General features: G+C 41.6%; 1 protein-coding gene across 1 annotated transcript in view; it reads left to right on the forward strand.

The window, feature by feature from the left end:
• LOC122815078 (putative cation exchanger C521.04c) overlaps positions 1 to 13,874 on the forward strand; it is a 1,300,764-nt gene that overhangs the window by 748,757 nt on the left and 538,133 nt on the right. The gene's annotated exons all lie outside the window — the stretch shown is intronic.

Genomic DNA, 13,874 nt, shown 5'->3' on the forward strand with positions numbered 1-13,874 from the left:
AGTAATGGGTGAATTGGTCAATTAAAAATACATTTTCTCGTTTAGATGTTTTAATGGGTGGTGCAGTTGAGAGGAGGGTGTTTCATTTATATTTGCATTTATTAACCAGAGTAGAGCACTAATCTTAAAGTTTTTTTCCCGTCTGTCCGCTGATGCTGTCTGGTTAAGAGACTTGGTAGTCACACAAATAGTGGAGGCTGAGGGAATCAAACCTTGGATTACAGGAGGCTGCTCATTAACAGCTTCTTAATCTCCTGCACCAGCTACCAGACAAAAGGGTTGGGGATCGAGAACTGCTTTGTATTGCGACATGTTTAGAATTGTTTTTGCAAATGTTATACAGATATCTATTGTGAATTGTGATTTCTACAGTTTGTATGACTGTAGTACTTTACTATTACCCTTGTCATATTCGTACTTGGGTGATGAGGCTTGTACCTTGGTGATGTGGCAGACTCTAGTCCCCGAGAGGCAGTTGACCGTTGCCTTGTTGCTCAGCCTTGAGTACTGAACGGTGAAGTCACTAGTACTTTACCATGGTGAGTGTACTAGTCTTGTGGCCTAATGGAGCTTGGCCAGACTGCCCTGACTCTTGTCTCTGGTGCTGTAAATGGTATGGAATGGGAATTAGTGTTTTGCTGACACTTGTCTGCAGTTCATATGCCTTGTGCCGTGTCATGAAGTTTTTTTCTGGGTTAGTAAGTGATTATTGAAGCATTTCAGTATGGGAAGGTTTTGTTTTTGCATTATATGTATATTAATATTGGTAATTAGTTTGACAGGTTTAGCTCCAGCTGTAATAAGTGTTTGCACTTCACACTTCTGAAGTAGTTTTGTTGTAGTAGCAAATGGTTGTCATTAAGCAAGTGGCAGCTTATTGCCCTAGGATACTTGGTTCTAGAAGGCTGGCAATGCAAGGGGAAGACGGGCTGTGTGGACCCACAGTAAATTTAGATCCCAGGTGGCATGCAGTACATATTATGGAATTTGACCCTTTGTCTCTACCCCAAGTGTGAGGGGGAGTTGTGGGCGAACATAAAGCGAGATTAAAGCAATGCCAACACTGCAACACAATATCATATAGCATAATAAGTATCTTGCATACGTCTTAGTGTCATTTTATTGGGGATTTGGTCCTTTGTTTCCCTTGTCTTATTCTGCTCTTGTATTATACAAACCAGCTTTAACTACGCTTACCACGATGTCTGATGCCAACATTTTTTTAATTATCTATGTTAAATTATCACTTAAGACATAGGCATGCATGGAAAACAAATCTATATGTACAGTTTTCATTTAAGAACACAGTACACTGCATTTGTTTTCTTTGCAACTCTTTTAGTCCAACAGCAGATTGCTCACTTGCTGTATTCTATTAAACTTTACTCCTTATCCTGAACATTTTGTATGTATTGTACCCACAAATTCTACTTATTGCTATGTAATTGGCTTCTTCCTATTTCTAAATATGCCAGTTCCAGTTTTATCTCTTACAATATTCAGTAATTAAAATGTTTTAATTTCGATTTCCATTTTCTAGTAATTGCTTTTTGGCAGCCAATAGAATGTAAGACCTTACTGTGTCTAGGCATTTCAGATCCTGTGTCTTGGTTAAAAATTATTTCCTTTGAGTTATTTGTTCCCCCAATATTTCTAATGGGGTGTGTTTTGGGGAATTTTTAAAATCTACCAGTTCATTACAATCCCAAAAATGTTCCAATTACCTGTTTCTTCCCCATCACACCTCCAACATTTGCCGTCTACTAGAGGAAAAATTCTTTTGAAGTTTACCTAGGATATAAAAATACCTATCCAAAAAAATTCTAAACTTTCTGGACTTGGTTACATACTCTGGAATCTTGCCCATGTCCTCCCATTGTCTGATAAAATTGCTTTTCCTATATCTCCCCATTTTCCCAACCTCTGATTCTTTATCATACAGTATTTGGTATGCCGTATTAATTTTCCCTTTTTGCACAGTAGCTAAAAATCCTACCAGGGCAGGTTTTTCACTTGGGACTCCGCCTTTCTCTTTGCTTGTACTTGGATATCGGTTCCTGATAGGAAAAGTAGTGTTTTACCTGCAGTTCCAACTTCTTGACCCCCTTCCATTCTTTTAACTTTCCCTCATTATTTACTCCCTGTATCTTGGATCTTCTGCCAAGTTTTCTCCAGTAATTTCCAACTCCCTGAATATTTTCTGAACCTCTGCTTGCAGTCATCCCTATTGGCAAAATTTTCTCCAGTCCAGTGCTGGCTTAGTTCTAAGAGTAGTTTGTACATTGTTATAAATATAATCTATGTGGTTGTTCTCTTATCTGCATCCAGAATCCCAATGTGCCCTTAATTCTTTAACCCCCCCCCCATTAATCATACCTTTCCATTTTTAATTCCACTTTGTGTTAAATATATTATCTGTAACTGTGTAGGTTGATATCCCATTAAATCAAATAATCCTCAAATACCATGTTCTGTTGAATCAGCTTATGCCACTTAACTCTTGTGCTCTTGCCCTTCCAGATAAATTCATTTAACTCTATTATTGACCATTTTTTTTCTGGTTGATAAAAAAAGAAAATATGCCTAATCCATATGTAAAACTAAAGGGACTGAAAATTTAAGCATTTTCACTGCTTGTTTAGTCTGTTCCCATATATCCTTACCTGCCATAACAGAAATCTTACTCCATACTCCTAAATACTTCATTTTATTGTGTCCCCATAAATGTGTATTGCTGATCCATTTCCTGACTGGGTATATAATTTATGGGTATAGCCTTTGTTTTATCTTCATTAGTCTTGTATCCAGGAAAGACTTGAAACCATCTCAAAATGTTTCACAACACCGAAGTGTCCTTTTCTGGATTTAGCAAGTACAAACTATCTGCAGATAAAGCCAGATTTTCTTGATAACCATAGCAGTTATATCTTTGAATTGCTGAATCCCTTATTTTCGCTGCCAATGGCTCTAAATATAAAGCAAATAAAACCGAAGACAGCCCTGCCTGGTTCCTTTGTTCAAACATGACTTATTAAAGATGATCCTTCATATATCCTCCTAATTAACCTTATTGTCAGGGGATGCAGATGCTTCCATTGCCCTACTCATAAAATCCCAGTTTGTGAATGCTTTCTTTACATAGACTAGCCTACAACTGCAGTATTTTCTTACATGCTGCTTCATCTGGATCATCATTCTTCTCTTCATGGCAAATGTTTGCCTTCTCCCCATATAACCACATTGATACATATCTCTCAATTTTGGAAACACCTTTGCCACTCTTAGCTAGTATAGATGTAAACACTTTATTAATCATGTCTTAAAATTGAAATGCATCTATATGACTGGGTCTGGTGGTTCTTTATCCTCTTTGGGTTAATACAGCCACCAGAGCTTTCTTCCAATATGCTGGTGCTTACCCTTCTTTTAAAATACTATTTAAAATCTTCCAGATCTTTATTACTTTCCTCCTGACTTCCAGGTATCCACAGGAACACCATCTGTTCCTGGAGACTTCCTTACTTGATTGTACATCATTTTTGTCATGTCCTCTTTATTTTAATGGTTCTTGAGCCTTATTTGAGCCTTATCTTGCTCTAACCTTGGCATAATTGTCTTCCATAAATATTTCCAATTCTGCTCTTTTTTGGTTTTCACATTCCTTTGCTTTATACAGATTTTCATAAAATTTCCAAAATATATTTAATACCGCTGTGGTTACTTATCATATAATCTCTAATTTTGATAAAAACCCTAAGTCATTGTGCTAAGTTTTTGTGCTCTGGAGCCGAGCAACAGTTTATTTAACATTTGTTGACCGGGAATGTCCGACTAGGTTCCACAGAGCCTGTTTTCAGCGGAGGCCCTGGGAGAAATGCTCCAGATGCATGTCTTTGGAATGTGGGAGAAAACCGGAGTACCCGGAGGAAACCCACGCGAACACAGGGAGAACATGCAAACTCCACACAGAAGGCACCCCAGCCGAGAATCGAACCAGAGAACCTCTTGCTGTGAGGTGACAATGTTAACCAGTGCACCACTGTGCCGCCCTTTTTGTTTGCAGTCTTTTTAAACTCCTGCATATTATCCAAATCCTCCCTTATTTTCTCTTTGGCGCTGTGCAGTTACTTTTCCTTGTTTTGCGAGGTTACCCTTATTTTGCATGACTTTAACAGTGTTCAGCCACTCTAAATATTTCCTATTTCTTTATCATCTCTTATTTCTACCCTATTTTTCATGTTCGTGGTCTTGAGACCACGGTGCCGATAGGAGAGCCTGTTCCTCGGACCCAGTACTCTCCCACGGCAGATTGATTATTTGGGCAACAATATAGCTCTTTTTTGAACGGCCTGATTCTCCATTGGGGATATCAACTCTATCTTCAGAAACCTCTCAGAACTGGATGTGGTGCATCTTTTGGATCAGCTGCTAATGGCCAGACAGTTTAACACCTTCCTGAACTCTCCTCCCAACTGGAGTTGGGAGTTTTTTCCACAGACTCCTGCATATTTTCCTCCTTTGACCTCTTTGCAGGCATTGACGCACTCTGCACTGATGCCTATTTTGGTTCCCACTTCAGTTCCACTGGTGGACCTCACTGTAGTTCCGGAGCGGACCCTTTGGTCTTTAGCTGACTCTGAGCCATCCTTAGGATCGTGACTGGACTTGCCAGCACCAGGACCCCTAGTACGATGCAGATTTTTTTTTTCTCTATGGTGCAATCTGCTACAGTTCTGGGAGTCTTCACAGTACTTAGTCCTCTTGTGGCTCCTCCTTTGGGAGTGGGCCTGTTGGAGCGGTGTGTGACCCCAGTTCTGAGGTTGTCCTCCTTGGTTCTGGGCTCCTATCCCTCTTCAGGCGGGCCAGCTTTCCAAGCGATGGAGAGGGCCCTTGTCTCTGTAGACAAACCATTGGCATTAGAATACCAGATATGTCCTCCGACTGAACCACAGCTGAAAGACCACCACATCGGGATATCTAGCACAAGAGCCTCAAGATACCCTAACGCAGGGCGCCTTCTCTTAGGGGTCCTCGTCAGAAGCTCCCTGCTGAAGAGGTACCACGTAAGAGATCGTGCAAGAGGAAGCACGTGAACTCCCCCGAAGAGTCCCTCCCCAAAGATGTGGGCTACGATGAAGGGGAGGGGTTCCCCACGGTCGCCCACTGAGGATGTCTCCTTTGGAGACGTACTGGAAATTTTAAAGCAGCGGGAGACTGGAAACCCTCCAAACCTTCCTCTGAAGAGTCTGTATTCTTGCAGGCTTTGTACTTGACCCTCTTCTTGGGTAACCCTGCTTGCAGACGAACTAGTCCAACTCATCGTGCAGCGTGCATGGAAGAGTCCTGATACTATTGAACCAATCCCTCAAAGACCAGACAATCTTGTCCATACTGGTCCAAAGGCCTACCAGTAGATGCTATGGTGGTGGTGGCAGCCTCTAGGAAGGAGCTCTCTGAGGAGAGCCAGACTGTCCTCCCCCCAAACAGGGAGTCTCTGGCAATGGACAAGTTAGGGAAGTGAGTTTGCGTCATTGACCTTTGCCATTCGGTCCTTGAATTACTTGGCAAACTTTGAGGCTTCAGACACACCTAATCCCGGAACTCGTTGGAACCTTAGCAGGAACCGTTTCTGACTAGGTGCGGGACAAAGTTGCCTCGCAGCCTGCGAACCTGGAATCTATATCCAATTCATCCATGCGGTTAATCTCGCACGCTACTGAAGGGGGGTGGCTAGAGCTGCGGGTTCAGAATGGTCATGAGACGTCATGCTTAGATGTCTTTGTGGACCCTTTTAAGTCATCCTTAACGCTCCAGTGGAAGCTTCCCTTTTTGGCCCAAAAGTAAAAGGCACATTAGCCAGGTGTGAGAAGGACAGCAAGACCCTGTCTGCTGTGGGGGGTTAAAGAATTAAGGACACAGTGTGATTCTGGATGCAGATATGAGAACAACCACATAGAATATTATATTTATAATGGTGCACAAACTACTCTTAGAATTAAGCCAGCACTGGACTGGAGAAAGTAAATTTTGCCAGTAGGAATGACTGCGTCACGAGTGGCCCCTCAATTCAACCATAATGGCGAAGATCTTCAGCTGCTGGGGTTGGCCTTGCTGCAACCTGTTCATGCCTCTAGCAAATCACAAATGCAGCAGCTACTTTGCCCTAATTCCCCTGCAGGAGTCGTCCCTGAGGGATGTTCTAATACACTATTGGCCCACGGGACTTCTGTATACTTTCCTTCCCCTTCCCCTGCTCCCTCAGTTTCTAAAGAAGGCCCTTTGGCTGAGAAGCAGAGTAATCCTCAATGCATCCTCCTGGCACCAACAAATCTGGTTCCCCTTCCTTTGGCATCACCTAGTATGCCAACCATGGATTCTGGATCCAACTGTGGAATTAATCTCACACCCACAGGGGTTGATTCACCCAAACATATCCAGTCTCAAGCTGACAGCTTGGTTTCTCCACTTCCAGTAATTACCAGGCAGGTTCATAGGTTTATACTAGGCTATCTGCCCTAAGGCATTTATAAGCCTAGCCCAAAGTTATGTGGCTTACGTCACCCCTTATGTTAGAAATAATGTGCCCATTAGTTTGTTGTGCCTCTGTCCAGCAGTGACACAGAGATGATTCCCGGGGTAAACCTACGATCTCCCATCCACCGGTCAAGATTTCTCTTGAACAGAGCCAGCGAGGTGTTCTGCCTCACATGGACCGGGATTTTATTCCACAGCATGGGGAGTCTCTGGGTGATAAATCTATCCCTCCAGCACGTCCTATTTATATCCGTGCTAAGCAGAATAACCTTACCTCCCAGTACATATCATTCTTCTGGCTTCACATAATCCACCAGAAAAATCTATTTTAGCAAGTGGAAGAGGTTCCTTATTTGGTTCAGACAGAGAACTGGACCCTAGCTCTGCTCCTGTTAGTGTAGTTTTGGATGGTCAGGTCTTCATTCAGGAGCAGCAGCCTCCACCATTAGAGTACATTTGACTGCCATCTCAAACATCCATAATGGATTCCAAGACTCCTCATTAATGTCCCATCATCTTGTAAAACCTTCTTGAAAGGGGTCTTGCATATCAGACCACCTTTCAAAGAACTGATAGAACCTTGGAGTCTAACACTAGTACTGCAATCCCTGACATAGCACATTTTGAACCTGCTGCCTCTTGAGATATAACATTCTTATCCTGGAAATACCTATTTTTAGTAGCCATCACCTCCGCAAGCTGCACATCCAAGCTCCAGGCCTTGTGCATAAAGTGCCCTTACATGGCCTTCCATAAGGACAGAATATTGCTCTGGACTAACCCTTCTTTCCTGCCCAAAATTATCTCAGAATTGACAACCAGACCATTGACTTTACCAGTCTTTTTTCCAAATTACTCAAAGGAGAATTGTGCCTTCATTTGCTGGATGTACATAGACAATTACTATTTTATCTGGACAGAAATAAATCTGTATGCAAGTCAGACCAGTTTTGTTTCTTGTTCAGGTCCTAAATTGGGAAACTGTTTCTAAAGTAACCTTATCTAAGTGGTTGAGAAATTGCATATGTTTTGTCTACCAACATAATCAAGTTCCTCTAACAAACAGTCAAAGCACACTCCAACAGATCAGTGGCAACCTCTATAGCTTTTCACTCAAGGGCTTCAATGGATATCTGTGTGGCTGCAATACCTATCACTCATTACAAATTGAATTTGGTCTCCAAGGGGGAGAGAATCCTTTGGTTCAATGGTATTCAGGAACATGCTTCCATAAGGGCCCCCCAGGACATAAAGTAGCTAGGGACTCTGTCCCATCAGTAAGGACTGATTGAAGATTAACATAATCAGATAAAGAAGTTATGTTCTTGCCATAACGTTCCATCTGTGATGTTCATCTTCATTCATTATGTCCCACCCTCCCTCCCCGTCCAAGGGGCTTCTGGAGGTCTGGATTTGGTCCAAATCCTACATTAGGGGACCTGCTCAAAGTCTCTACTTTCTTTATTATGGGCAAACTCTGAGGTAACAGGGAGAGGGACACCATGGGTAAAGCTTAGCTCAACAGTTTTTTGGCTGAAACGAGCTTGTTATAAGGCCGACTTGGTTCCGAGGACAGAACCAACACTCATCAGTAATGAATGAATGAGGAACACAGATGGAACATTATGGTAAGAGCATGACTTTTTTTTTGCACACTACATTTCTTAATTTAATTCAGTATGCTTTCATTTCTCTGTACCTGAAAGGTGTTTACATTCCAAGAAAGTATGGTTGGACTAGCAATTATATTAAAAAAGCTGCTATTCCCACTTGCTATATAGGACTACTTTTTTGGAATGTGCATTTCCACCTTTTTTTTTTTTTTTTTTACATGCGCACACTTTTTCCCAGGCTGATCCTTTATACCGTTTTCCATTTAAACTGGTTACATTTTTCAAGACTTTGCTGTAATGAAAATCTTCAAAAAACTAAATACATTTTAAGAACAACCCCTTCCCCTATTAACTTAGAACACACAAAACTATGTACATGTTAAACTGTTTAACCCTTCTGATAGGAACAGTTGCTCAAAATCAATGACAAGCATTCTCTAATCTAAAATTAAGGTTACCGATGCTAAAATACATGTTACAGCCTGTTTCCACATAAACTGATTGCTGTTGCTTTCTAAGTTCTGTTCCCATCCCAGAGCTGAAAATCAGCTTGCGTACTTACAGAAAACACAACTTTTAGCCCTGAGGAAAAGTGCAGTAGCTACCTTAAACTAAATTGCTCACTGTTTTATTAAATTCATTAAAGTTAAGGCTGCTAGGAGCATACCATCTTATTCACTTTCCATAATTTCAGACTTTCTGTTTTATTGAATTGCTTGCCATTGTACCTTTTAATTTTGCATTTCCCAGAGCAAATTTTCAGAACTCTCAAGATTGCTTGCACCTGCAGAGAGCTTGACCCCATGTTAAAGTTATCAGTGAGGAAGAAAGGAACTAAGTGGCGCATATGCATGAAAGAATCTTTGTAAATTTTACTGAGAACACAGTGTAGAAAATTATCCTAATTTTTGTCAGCTGCAAAACTCATGTCTGTCAAGTACAGTTGTGCAAAATCTTACCATAACTGTAGATGTCCGTGCCTTCACCGCTGCAGTATTCATTATTTATGGGAGCATGCCAAAACTCAAGAAGAAACTTGGGAGTAGGAAGCAGCAGTATAGCCTTCTAAGAAACAATGAAAAAACAGCTGTAGCCCTGAAGATACTGTCCAACTTGAGAATGTTTGGTAAAGGTTTGCATAGAAGTCCAGGTAGCTGCTTCAAGAATGAAATTAGTGTCTGAACCCTTGAAAAAAAAGCACCAGAAGAAGCCATAGCTCTAGTAGAATGAGCCTTTACAGCAGGAAGACTCTCTCCATGAAAATTGTAACAAAAAGAAATAGCCTTTGAAATCCAGGTAGAAAGTTTGCTTGGAAACAGCCAATCCTAAAGACCTAGGATGAAAGGAAACCAACTGATCAGGCTTTCTGATAACTTGTCTGATCCAAATAAAATCTGAGCTGTTTATGCACATCTAAGGTATGTAGCCCCTTCTCACTATCATTGTGGAGGGGGGGGGGGCAGATTAATAGATTGCCAACTCAACCACCTAGGGCATAAAAGGATTAGTACACAAGGACACCCTGTCCTCATGAAATATCAAAAAAGTGGACAAGCCATGTGGAGCTAACAAAAGAACTGTCTTCCAAGAACAATATTGCAAGGAAGCTGAAACAGCAGGCTCAAAAGGAGCCAGAGTCAATTTCTCCAGAATTAAATTAAGATACCAGAGAGGAGGAACAGGCTTCCTGTGAGGTCTAACATTAAGGACACCTTTAAGAAATTGCTTAGCCTCAAATCTAGAAGCTAATGGGGGGTTAAAAGGCAGAGAAGCAGAGCTGATAAGTGGGGCTTTAATAGAATAGGCCAAACCAGCATTGAGCAACTCACAAATGAGAGATAACTAAAGGAACATCCACAGTAAGTGGGTCCAGGTCACAAGAAAGACAAATAGAAAGCTTCTTCCATTTAGATAAGTCTGCTTTTCTAGTAGGTTTCCTGGCCACCTGCAGGACTTGCAGCACTTCCTCAGAAAAAAGGTGTCTGAGGGATCAAAACCCTATCACCCACAGTGTCAGCTGAAGCGTGGACAGGTGGGGATGGATTAGAGCCCTTGGTTTGTGTGAGTAGATCCACCTTGTGAGGTAACTTGTGATTTACCCAGATACACAAGTAGAGGAAACCAGTGCTGTTGTGGCCAGAAGGGAGTCACCAACAAGATTTTGGGAGCATCCTGTTGAATTTTAAGGACTCTCGGAATGAGAGAAGGGGAGGGAATACATAAAGAAACATCCTCTTCCAAGAAAATGAGAGGGCGTCCACTTTCCATACCAGAGGACTTGAGACTCTGGCACAAAACAGAGGATGTCTGAGAGTGGAGGCTGAGATCCACCTGAGGAGTTCCCCACTGGTCAATGTCAAACACATCCCTGTGAAGCATCCATTTGTGGGCTTGAGTGAAGGAGCTTCTCAGTGTCTGGCACAATGTTCTGATCTGAAGGAATATAAACTGCCTAAAGAGTCACTTGACAGCCAGATCCATACTAGAAGTGCCAGCCGGCAAAGAAGGTAAGATCTTGACCCCCCCACCGCCGCCCCATTTGTTATACCACATAACTGTGGTATTGCCTGTGAATACCATGAGAGGCTCCCGAGAGGATGATGAAAGGCCTGAAGAGCCAGCATAAGAGCTCTCATCTCTGACATTGTCGTGCTCCTGCTGATGAGGCGACCACAGACTCTGAACCTTCAGGGAGCCAAATGTTACTCCCCATCCCACATCTGAAGCATCTGTGAACAGATCCTGACGGAAGAGGATGATTAAAAGGGAGCCCTGGATACAGAGACAACTGCTGAATCCACCACAGACCTTTCTTCATGAGAGAAGAACTAAAGTGTAGAGGATGTGTATATTGAAGCCACATTGACTTTGGAAACCACTGGAACTTCATGTGAAGTTTGGCCAGAGGAAGCATCGTAATGATAGTAGCCATGAACCCCAGAGCTCTGAGAAACTCCCTGGCTGTAATGGAGGCCAGGGAAAGAGTTTGAAATTAAGAAATGAGAGTTAAGGCCTTTGGAGGAGGCAGGGATGCTAGCATTGGTGCCATGTGAATCTGCAACGCAGAAAGACATGATCTTGAGAAGTCAGGGAAGACTTTTTGAAGTTTATCCTGAACACAGACGTTGGAGAGCAATGGTCAAAGATTTTGCAAAAGGATCTCTGGAGAGGATGCCTGAATCAGCAGTTCGTCCAAGTAAGGAAATATTTGGCTCCCTTGAAGCCTGCAAAAAGCAATCATGGGAGCAAGGTGTTTGGCGAACACCCTTTTGGGCAGTAGAAAAGTAGAAAGGCCAAAGGGCAAAGCACAGAACTGAATGCCAGGAAACAGAAAAATGCAAAAACCTAAAGAGGATTGAATGGAATATGGAGATAAGCATCCTTGAGATCCAGAGACTCCAGAAAGGCCTGAGGTAGCAAGAGGAGTCTGAAGGGACAACATCCGAAAGGAAGGCACCTTCTGAAAAATGTTTAGATGAGAGAGGTCTAAAATCAGTCACAAAGTACCTTTTCTGAACACTAAACGTTCTTGAATAAAACCCTTACCCCTTTGGGACACAAGTATTTCTTGAGTAGTACAAAACCACAGAAACCAAATTAAAATTTACAAAATAACGAACAGCCAGAGATCCAATGAACATGATTTAATGAACAAACTCTAGCACCTCTGCTCACAAGCCTTCTCGGAGATCCTGAAACGGGAGAGCTCAAAGAACCTCTGGTGAAAGGAAGTCCTTGGAGGCTGCGTGCCCATAAAAGGACAGGAATTCCACACGAAGTACCCCTGACAAATGATTGAACCCAAGAATCCTGGGTGATTTGAAGCCAAATAGGAAGAGAGGGAAAGAGGAATGTGGCTGGGAACAGGTGGATAGTCAGACAGCAGCTGGCTTGTCAGGAAAGGAAGGCTTTAAAATCCCTGCAGTCTGAGTGGCTTTAACAGGATGAGCCCATTTACCACCCTTTTTACCTTTAGCAGGAGGGTGAGATTGCCTATGAACAAAGGCTGGCTTAGCAGGGTCATTTCTATGAAATTTAGACACAGGAGAAAGACATGTTGAAGCTCCTGTAAGGCATTCCCCTTGTCCTGAAGAGACTTAAACCAGCAGCCACTTCCTAAAACTTTAGTATCCAGAAGAACATCCTGCAGCTTAGTGTTAAAATTATCTGGTTAAGGTTGAAACCTAAGCCAAGCATACCTCCTCAGTACTGAACCAAGAACAATAGTTATATGTAGTTAATTCAGACCATCTTGCTTGTTTTATAATTATATTTTATATACATTTTTCTGAAATACTGGCTCCAACTTTTAGTGTATATATTCATAATTAAGCTTAATTGCATATATATAATTAGTACATAAAGGTTAGTTTTTGAATGTTTTAATTGTTTTTTGTATTTTTATACACACTTTTAATGATTGGATGAAATTTTGAATTGCTGATGACATCATTTCCTGTGCTTAGAATGGCATCAATTTTAAATGTATTTAAGGAGTTATTGAATGCTTATGTCTGAAGTTTACTATTTTATGTAAATGAAAAGTGATTCACTATTAAATAAGGCTTTTCCTATATTTTGGACTGCCATAGTCTTATTTTCATCATTTGTCTAATCACAACTGTTATTTAGTAGGTTTCTCTGGTAATGAACCCTGGAGTTGCCTTATTTTTCTGTTACTACTTCCTGGAGTTCAACGCTATACAAAGAACTGGAGAGCAAGATGATTGCATGATTGAAGAGGGCTGCAAGTTCCAGGTAGCCTGAGTGTTACCTGCTTAAGTAGTCATACATACTGCATCATTGTTAGAAGTTATCATTGAACCTTCTAGATCTAGCATATTGTATAGATTTTTCCTTTGGGGTTCTTTTCCACCCAAGCCTGGCAACCATCAAATCCCCTCCCATTGTTGTACATTGTTTATAATTATCAAACAAATTAAACATTGTATTTTTTATTACCAGCACAGGGATGAGATGAGTAAAAGGCTGTTAGAGGCAGCCATGGAGGTAACTTTTGATCTTATTTGCAACTACCAATAAGGACATTTTATTGGCCCCAAGTCTGCCACTGAGTGGCTGACTAGGCACTAATGTTTCTGCATGGGTCTGCGGTATTCTTCCATGTATGCACTTCCACACATCTGATGAGGTTTACAAACCCCAGCTTGGTAGAACCCAAGACAGTGTTCCCAGCTGTATAGTCTTAATGCTGCAAACTTCCAGTTGATGGTGGAATAGCAGGTTTGTGTGCCAACTTCCTCCCCCTTAATAAATGAGCCCGCATCAGCCCATCAGTTCAATTCTCCTGTACTTGAATATTGCAGTGTCCAAGTACTGGACGTGAAAAGTGGTTGTAGTTGGGTGTTTTTCTGTGCCATGGGGCCATATGCCAAGTTTCATGTAATAGATGACACTGAGACATTAAGGCATTTTTTTACTTATGATGTAAGAAAGCTCATGTTCAGTCACATTGGGTATATTAAATGGTAATTTGTAGGGATAATCTAAACAGAGTACATTCTTTTGAATGGTGCTACTGTGAGCAGCTTAGGATTCTCTGCTGTTCTGGTCATTCATGGTTTCTGTGCAAAGAACCACATTCAGAGGCAGCATGGGTGTTTCCAAATCTTTTGCATGATTAATGGCTGACTGCTGTGGTTTGGCTGTTCAGTTTTTCTTGATGTTACAGATGTTATTGCTTGCCATTAGTTCAGTAATCAGATT

This window comes from Protopterus annectens, chromosome 11.part0 (assembly GCF_019279795.1).
Source record: "Protopterus annectens isolate FY-2018-M chromosome 11.part0, PAN1.0, whole genome shotgun sequence".
Lineage (NCBI taxonomy): Eukaryota > Metazoa > Chordata > Ceratodontiformes > Protopteridae > Protopterus > Protopterus annectens.